Below are 9,695 nucleotides of genomic sequence, written 5' to 3'. Positions count from 1 at the left end.
TGAATAGTGTCATTCACAACTTAGATTCTTAAGCTAATTAAACCTCCTGTTAAAGAAATAACACTTGAAAAATACCAAAAAAAAAAAAAGATAAATCTCCAAGTCACCCACATAGAATAGGCACACACAGATGTTATACAGTGTTTTTGCTTTATTCCCCCTCCAGCCTTCCACTATTTGAAACGTTGACTTCCCTCATGAAAAACAAAGTGAGGAATCTACCTCAGGCTTCATTAGGGATGGGAGGAGCTACTGGATGTGTCACTGTAAGTTGCACTGGCCATGGCAGCAGTGCCAGCCAGCCCTGGCTGCAGCTCTAGCCTTCTCTGCTTCATTTCTCAAAGCCTTCTCAAACAGGGGTGGGAAGCAAGTGGGGTGAGACTGACTGATCTTGGTCAAAAACTCCAGCAACTTCTTCTTGCTGACTTCAGCATGGGCTCTGGGACCCCACAGGAATTCATAACATGGAGGACCCCTGTTGGGCACCTGCGGGTACTGCAGGTATTTTTCCGGCACCAAATTTTTGGTGGTGAACTTCCTGGGTGATCCAAAAATGATCCAAAAATGAAGTGCTTCCTCCCAGAATATAAGTCTATCATATTCAGCACTTCCTAGATCTCCTCCTCAGTGGCGTGATTGCCTTTCACGAAGATCACTCCCAGGATAAATACCAGGAGGCTTGTCTTGGGTGCACCCTCTTCACCACTCAGCCTTGGATCATAGGTGAGGCCTAGTTTGTTGATGAGGGCGTAGCAGTGGCTGCTGGGGTCCATTCCTTCACCTCAATGCCAAAGACCAGCTCCATATGCTCAGAAGCTCTCCTGAGGATCTCAGGGAAGGCATGTCCTCTTTGATAACAGCATCCATCATGTCTCCCTTTGTGATGGGCTCGTTCATTTGATACTTGTGCAGCAGGAAATTGACTAATGATTTGACCTTTTCATCTAGAGCAGGAGTATCAAAACTGCAGCCTACGGCCAACTGCGGTCTACAATCCATTGTTAATTGGCCTGTAGCAAATTCCAAAAATGTATTTAGTTTACTTAAATAAACCAGGTGAGGCAATACGTACTTCACCTCGAGTGAGTGGCCGGGCTGTTTGTGTATTTTACTGCATATGGCCCTTGGTAAAAAAAACATTGAAAAAAGTTTGGACACTCCTGATCTAGAGGGTCTAAGGTCTAGTTCTCAGTGTCTGGCAGGGATTATAAAGTGCTTGAATTTTCTGTCTCTTCTTGGCTCTTGGAGATCTCATCTGATTTGCTCAATGAGATGGCTGTGATGAGAGAGGAAGAGTAGTAGGTACTCTGAGGAGCCGAGGGAGTACTGGGTATCCCAGGAGTAGAAACCTCTTCCATGGTGCAGCGGATCAGAGAAGAAGAGGATGAAGAAGAAGCCTCGCTCTCAGCCTCTGGAACCTGTGCATCCTCCAGGCCCTGGGTCTCACTGTGGGCCTGAAAGTGTTACTCATGTGGGAAGCATGGACTCCTCTTATCACTAGGCATGATGATTTGTGTGTGTGGCAGCAAACAGGAGTGTCAGTGGGAGGGTGGGGAAAAAAAGCTCAAAGCCTAAGGGAAAGAAGGAGGATATTACTGGTCTCCGCTGCTAAACTTAACCATAACAACTTTGATGGAGGCTGCCTCCACGGGTCTTCTCCCAAGGATAGTGCTCAAGGGCCCCACAGGTCTCCTGTCCTGTACCACCTGTTCCATAATAACCTGAAGAAGGAAGTAAAAAGGGTTCTCTGGCTGCAGCCAGCCATCTCAGACTGAAAATTCTCAGGCTAACAGCAGAGCAGGTAAAGTTGAGGTCTGTGGGTTCCCTTCTGTTCTAAGGTGTGTCATCATTTCAGCCCTCACTACCATTCTTCACCTTGATACCTGGCATTGATTGAAACATTTCCCTCTCTTGAACTAGAGCCGCCTTCCCACCCACACCAGATTGACAAACACTTCTCTCAGACCCCTAAGTAGGAAGTCCGGGTCTAACAACGGAGATTGGCCCTTTTGTTCTGGTGTGAATAGTCCCCTTAGCCCTCACTCAGGGCCCTAATTTTTTTCCCAATTGCACACATATATTTACCAATACAGTTTTACATAGAATACGAAGAGCACTTTCTTCATACTTTACAGAAGGACTTGGAAACATGAACTTTCTATTAATATTCATTCCACAGCACAGGGAAACCTAACTCCTAAATAGATGCATTACAATTTAATTAGAGTTTAAAGGCTTAATGGCAACGAGGGGAGGAAAAAATGTAGGTCTGTTTTACATCTAACTGAATGAAAAATAAAGCTCAAGAAATAGTCACTAAAACTTAATATGGCCTCATGTGGCCTGAAGGAGGAGGTGCCCGGTTCGGGGGCGGGCCAGGGCTTGGGGCAGTGGGTGATGGCTATGTCCATGTAGTCTTCTATTTGCAACTTCTGCGACTGCAGGGTCCTGGAGTCATTAGTCCCCTTCCTCCCAGACATGGTGCTGCCAATCTCCTTTACCCTGTAGCCAGGTCTTTTAATATCCATGAAAACAGTTGCAAAATTGAAGTGTGTGCCTTTCTTTCTAACTTCTGGGTAGACTTCTTTCACTAAACTAGCCAGTTCTTTCAAGGTTGCATTCATCCAGGTGTAGATCTGCAGCTTGCTAGATGGCACGTTCCCGCGGGAAAACTGGTCCCCCCCTGCAGTGGTGGCGGCAATTGGTGGTGAAGACGCGCAGCAGCAGTGGGCACATCTCCCAGTAGATCGGCTTCTCTGGCTCCTTCATTCCCTTCTGGGTGACGTCCGACTCCCACTGCCATCTTCCTTCTGTGCCCCGCAAGATGCTCGCTTTGACCTCTGAGCCCCACAGCAAGCATAAGAACGAAGTCTCAGGGCCCGAATCTTGACCCTTGAAAGACCCTAGGTGACTTCCCCTCTGTTAACCTGAGGCCTCACTTCCCTGCATCACCAGAAGTGAAAATCAAGCTGCACCTTAGTTTGAAAGCTATTTTGGGGCTTCCTAGGGATGATAGCAAGGATGGAGTTCTATGGAGCCCCACCATTCTTTGATGAGTGGTCCCATAATTCCTCATTTAAGATCCTCACATGGACACCTACAGGACCTGGGAATCTTCTCTCGGCTGACTTGAGGTTACCCCCTCGGACCAGGCCTCCACAGCCCTGAGGACTGAGACTCCCCAGAAGGAACTCGGGGCACCAGTCCATCCACCTCTGCAAGGCCTTCTAAGGCTAACAGCAGGGTTATGGCTCTTTCTCTGTTCTGGGGTGGGTAATCACCCCAATACTTACTCAGAGCCCTCACCTGAACCCCTGGCAGGCCTAGAACTCCTCCCTCTGTTTAACTGGAACCCCCTCCCTAGAGCAAAGTCCTTATTTCCCTCCACATCTGGGAGGAAATGAAGGGCATTTCAGTCTGACAGTTATTCCAGACCTCCCAGGGCTGAGAGCAGGTGCAGGGCTTGTGGGTGCCCCTTCTTTCTGGGGTGAGTTGTCCCCGTAGTACCCATTCAGAATCCTTACCTGGACTCCTAGCAGGGCGGGAGACTTCTCTCTCTCCTAACTTGTGACTGCAACCCTCAGACCAAAGACTTCACCACTCTCACTCTCCCAAAGAGGAAGTTAGGGTCATCACTTCTGGCCACTCATGCCTGTGGCCTCCAAGAGCTGACTGAAGGGACAGGGCTCTGGGTGAGACCCCACCCCACCCATCTGTTCTCACTCAAGAGTCTCACCTGGACACATACAGGCACTGGGAGACCACCCTTTGCTGACCTGAGGCCACACCCTTCACACCAAGATACTCACTTCCATGAAACCCCCTAGCAGAATGTCAGAGGCTGCAACATCTGGCCACCCCTGCCCAGAGCTCCCCAGGACTGACAGCTGGAGCATGGCTCCATAGGGCCTCCTCTCTTCTGGGGTGAGTGGCCACTTTCAGTTCTCATTCAAGGTCCTTCACTTGGCTCGGTTTTTGGATTAATTCCTTGATTAAGATTCCTTGATTGATTGATCAATCTGTGTGTATTTGTCAAACTGCAACTCTCATAGAGATTGAGTCTTAGTCTCAGGCTAGATTTTAGTTGGGGAAGTTGCAACACAATGCATGTGTCCAGAACAACTGCTGAACTGTCAAAGAACACAAACACACACACACACACACACACACACTCTTCAGAGGTCTCTTCTCCAGCCAAACTTAAACTCTTGGTAATCTTCTGTTCCAAAAGATTTACTTTCTGCAAGGTAGAGACTCATGTAGATACATCTTTTACATAGTTTTGTTCATATCCCTTGAAACAGTGTATTACTTCTTATAATCATGAAGTGAAGAGTTGTAAGAGCCAGCATAGGCCCACTGGGTAGATACATAGCTGACTTCTGACTTCTAATCATTTGATAAATAATTGGCATAGTAAAGTAAGAAAGAACCTTAGAAATGATCATTTTATGGATGAGGAGCCTGGAGCATAGGGAGGTGGTGATCTGTCCAAGCTCTCAGTTTGGGCCAGAAGGAGGATTCACATTGACACCAGCTGTTTCCATCCTTGTACACACAATGACTGGGGCATCAGAGTGAGAGGTAGAGTGTTTTTCAAGTGATTTGTTACTGATCAGTTAAAATTCTTACTGATCAGTAAGAATTCCAAACGTACAATCATAACAAAATTCTCTCTTGACTTTTATCTTCATTCCTCCCCCTCATCCCCACCACCATATAATCTCGTTATGAGTTTATTTTGAATGGATATAAATGTGCTTATGACTGTTACATAAATGTAATAATAAAGTACATATTTTTCAATTTTCTCTCCCTAGTAATGCATCTGGAAACATATATCAATCTTCAGAGTGGCCCCAAAGTCTGGAAATTCAGATAACATTACTTTATTAATACAGATTGAACATATTCTCAATGATATTTTGCACATTTGTCTGTATTTCCAGACTTTACAGGCACTCAATATATAGATTTAGCATTTTACTTTATTTAAAAAATAAAATAAATGACTAGGCCTATAATTAAAACTCTAATGCATGTTTGTCTGAAAATATTGTCTTGAAGTGGCAAGAGGGTTGAGATCTAGAATTGGTACTCCAAGTATTGCTTATGAGAATTACCGTGTTTCCCTGAAAATAAGACCTAGCCAGACAATCAGCTCTAATGCGTCTTTTGGAGCAAAAATTAATATAAGACCCAGTCTTATTTTATTATAATATAAGACTGGGTCTTATACTATACTATACTATACTATACTATACTATACTATACTATACTATAAAATACTGGGTATAATATAATATATAATATAATACTGTGTATAATACAATACAATACAATAACATAATATAACACAAGGTCTTATAGTATATAATATTTTATAAGACTGGCTCATATTAATTTTTGCTCCAAAAGACACATTAGAGCTGATGGTCCAGCTAGGTCTTATTTTTGGGGAAACACGGTAGTAGGCCATTCATTCTCTGGGTCATGGGAAATAGGAAAAATAATTCAATTAAAAGATTGGCTATTTCTGTACTATACCTCTCTGCCTTTTATAAACTTGTCTTTGCATTTCCAGTTATTTATCTGTAAGGTCAGTTCACAAAGCCCCGTTGACCACAGTAATTAAATGCCAAGTAGCGTATTGTGAAGCACAGGCAAAGCCTAAAGTCTCAAGCACAAGGTCCAGTGAGGGATTTTTTATTTGCTCTTTGAGAGATTATGTTGTGAAGCAGTTCATCACCTTGTCCATCTTGCCTTAGAATCATTTTATTGCTCTTTGGATTTATTTTGTTTATTACTTGCATTCCTTTTTTTTTGAGACTGGAATATGAAAGTAAGGCAGATTCAAGTTGTATGTCTTCATTTGATTGTTTTTGTCACCTCTCATGTACTATAGGATTAACATAAAATGGTTTTTGTTCTTGTATTGCCTATATGTTTGGGGTTTTTAATTAATTAATTAATTAATATAATTTTTTAAAGCTTATAAGAGTTTATTTGAGCCAAACTCACTACAATTGCCAGGAAGCAAAATTTCAATGGATTTAGAAAATGCTCCCTCTTTAGGGTTTTTGTTGAGTATGTAGTATTAATGCCATCTAGAATTTTAAAGCTTCCTTCTTCATTTCATTTAGTATGTGTATCTACACCATACCTCATTTTAAAGCAAAAGCACTTTAAAATGGGTAAAATTCTGAGTTACACTAATGTGGGGGCGTTTTAATTGCATAGTAAGTATAATTGTCAATGTGCTTAACTTTGTTAAGTCACAAAGTTGAAATTAAAACATTTTTCTGTATATGTAACAAGTGGACTGTTAATAATAGGTACATTTTTAGTGTTTTATTTCTGTAATAAATTTTTATTATATAAAAGTTTTAGATCTACAGAAAAGTTGTGATGATAGTACAAAGATTTTCCATATACATACATATACTACATACAGTTTCCTCTATCATTAGTATCTTCCATTAGTATGGTATATTTGTCACAATTAATGAACCAGTATTGCTACTTTATTATCTGTAGTTCATACTTTTTCCAGATTTCCTTAGTTTTTAACCTAATGTTCTTTATATATTCCAGGATTCCATCCAGGATACCATGTTAGATTTAGTCATCATGTCTCCTTAGGCTGTTTACTAGCTGTGATAGTTTCTCAGACTTTGCTTGTTCTTGACAACTTTCACAGTTTTGAGGAGTACTTGTTAAGTATTTTTCATCATGTCTCTCGATTGAAGTTTGTCTGATGTTTCTTACCAATTTTATTCATCCTATTAAAGAATCAGCTTTTGGTTTCATTAATTTTTCTCTACTGTTTTCTCATTTCTAATTTTGTTGATTTCTGTTCTAATTTTTATTATTTCAGTTTTTCTCCTTGCTTTAAATTTAATTTGCTTTTCTTTCTTTTGTTTCCTAAGGTGGAAACTTACGTTATTGATTTAAGTTTTTTTTTTTTTATATGCATTTTATGTTATAAGTTTCCCTGTGCATTACTTTAGCTGCAGCCAACAAATTTGGGTTAGCTGTATTATCATTTTTATTTAATTCATAATACTTTAAAATTATTCTTAAGATTTCTTCTTTGACTCATGGTTTGTTTAGAAGTGTGTTATTTAATTTCCAAATATTTGGGTATTTACCAGCTATCTTTCTGTTATTTATTTCTAGTGTAATTTTATTGTTATTTGAAAACAGATTTTGTATGATTTCTATTATTTTAAATTTGTTCAGATGTATTTTATGACCCAGAATATGGTCTATCTTGGTAACTATTCCATGTAAACTTGAGAAGAATGTATATTCTGACAATCAGATCAAGTTGATTAATAATGTTATTCAGGTTATCTATATACTTAATGATATTCTGTCTGAATGATGTATAAATTACTGACAGAGGCATGCTGAAGTTTACAACTATAATAGAGGATTTGTCTATTTCTCCTTTCGTTTCTATCAGGTTTTGCCTCATGAATTTTGATACTCTTTTGTTAGGTACAAACATGTTAAGGATTGCTATGTCTTCTTGATGAATTGACTCCTTTATCATTATATAAATTTTATCCCTGATAATTTTCCTTGTTCTGAAGTTTGCTTTATCTGACATTAATAAACTGTTCTAGCTTTCTTTTGATTCATGTTAGCATAGTATCTTTATCTCTTTATATTTAACTTCTTTGAATCTTTAAATTGAATTTCTTATAAACAAGATATAATTGGGCTAGTTTTTCTATATACTCTGACAGTCTCTATTTTTTGGTTGGCATGTTTCAACCATTCACATATAAAAGGATATTTATATAGTTGGATTAATATCTACCACCTATGTAACTGATTTCTATTTGTTAAATTTCCTCTTTTTTTCTTTTTCCTTCTCATTTTCTTCCTTCTTTGATTTTAATTGAGCATTTTATTTGATTCCATTTTATATCCCCTCTCAGCATATTACTTATTCTTTTAAAAATTTTTCAGTGCTTGTCCTAGGTTTAAAATATATTCTTAAAATTAGTCTTAAGTTCACCTTCACATAACACTGTTGTTTCACATGTATCACAAATAGTTTCTAACAGAATATTCTCAGTTCCTGCCTCCCTTCCCTTGTGACCTTACCTTCATTTGTTTCACTTACCCATATGTTATAATCACCCAATACATTATTACTATTAATGCTTTAAGAAACAATTATATTTTAGGTGGATTAATAACAAGAAAAAGAAAAGATTTTCTTTATTTTATCTTCATTTATTATTTCTCAGATGCTTTTTTTCCTCAATGGAAAATCAAAGCTTCTGATACCTATCTATCATCTATCTATCTATCTATCTATCTATCTATCTATCTATCTATCTATCTATCTATCTCTATATATAGATAATATACTATAGATAATGATATATCTATATGTTTATATAGATATATCATTGTTATTATATCTCAAGATCTTCTTTTAACATTACTGGCAGGGTAGGTCTACTGACAATTATTTCCTTGTTTTTTTTCTCTGAGAAAATATTTGTTTCTCCTTCACTTTTGAAGGATAATATGATGGATTAGAATTCCATCATATTAGAATTCTAGATTGGTGGAGTTTTTTTCAACATTAAATACTTCATGCCACTCTCTTCTTGATTACATGGTTTGTGACAAGAAGTCCACACTGTAATTCTTATCCTCAATTTCTCTATCCTGAGAACTTAATGGTGTTCCTGGAGGGAAAGTCCATGATTGTATTAACTTACTGAATTGTTGGAGGATTAAGATTCTTTCTAGCAAGAAAAAGACTTTAATAAAAACTTTCATCTACTTCAAAAAGATACAGAGGTTACTAAATATGTGCAATCCACAGAGCTGTGTCTAGGTATTTTACTTGCATTTACTTTTTCCATCTTTAACGCTTTACACAACCTAGTTCCAGTTCTGCTTATGAATTTTAACCAAAAAAATTCCAAACTTGTTCCAGTGTGTTTTAAGCACCTTCCAGTACAAGTTGTACATGGCATTTTCTCCCTAATGGGAAAAATGAAATTTCAAGACCCCAGACTTCACTCCTTCCTGATCCAAGGTTGTAGTTTGGCTTTGAATAGTCTCAAGGGATTTCACAAAAACCCCGTAAACCTAAACTTCTGTGTTTAATATTACTCTTGCTCTCTGGCAGATTTTACTTTTCATTTACATTTGATTTCATTTGTGTAACAGTTCTGTTTTAATGAAAGCTGTTTGACTAACCTGTAGTTAAAAGTGAATTGGGACCCACTACACACATATTAGAATGATGAAAATCCAAAACAGTGACAATACCAAATGCTGGAAAAGGTGTGGAGCAACAGGAACTCTTATTCATTGCTGGCGGAAACGCAAAATGGTACAGCCACTTTGGCAGAACATTTGGTGGTTTTTTTACAAAACCAAATATACTTTTACCATATGATCCGTCAGTCACACTCCTTGGTATTAACCCAAATGAGTTAAAAATGTATGTGTACGCTAAAACTTGCACACGGATATTTATAGCGGGCTTATTCATAATTTCTAAACCTTGGAAGAAACCAAGATATCCTTCAATAGGTGAATAGATAAATAAATTGTGGTATATCAGACAATGGAATGTTATTTGGTGCTAAAAAGAAAGGAGCTATCAAGCCTTGGGAAGACATGGAGAAAATTTAAATGCATAGTACTAAGTGAAA

The 9,695-nt window shown here is 38.5% G+C and overlaps 2 pseudogenes; both read right to left on the bottom strand.

The window, feature by feature from the left end:
* Positions 1-261: 261 nt before the first annotated feature.
* On the bottom strand, positions 262-999 carry LOC117018658 (melanoma-associated antigen B16-like; annotated as a pseudogene).
* Positions 1,000-2,323: 1,324 nt separating this feature from the next.
* On the bottom strand, positions 2,324-2,860 carry LOC117029972 (histone deacetylase complex subunit SAP18-like; annotated as a pseudogene).
* Between the last annotated feature and the right edge of the window lie 6,835 nt (positions 2,861-9,695).

This window comes from Rhinolophus ferrumequinum, chromosome X, assembly GCF_004115265.2.
Source record: "Rhinolophus ferrumequinum isolate MPI-CBG mRhiFer1 chromosome X, mRhiFer1_v1.p, whole genome shotgun sequence".
In the NCBI taxonomy this organism is placed as follows: Eukaryota; Metazoa; Chordata; class Mammalia; order Chiroptera; family Rhinolophidae; genus Rhinolophus; species Rhinolophus ferrumequinum.
Note: the sequence above shows the minus strand (reverse complement) of the source record. Positions and strands in the feature narration are given on the sequence as shown.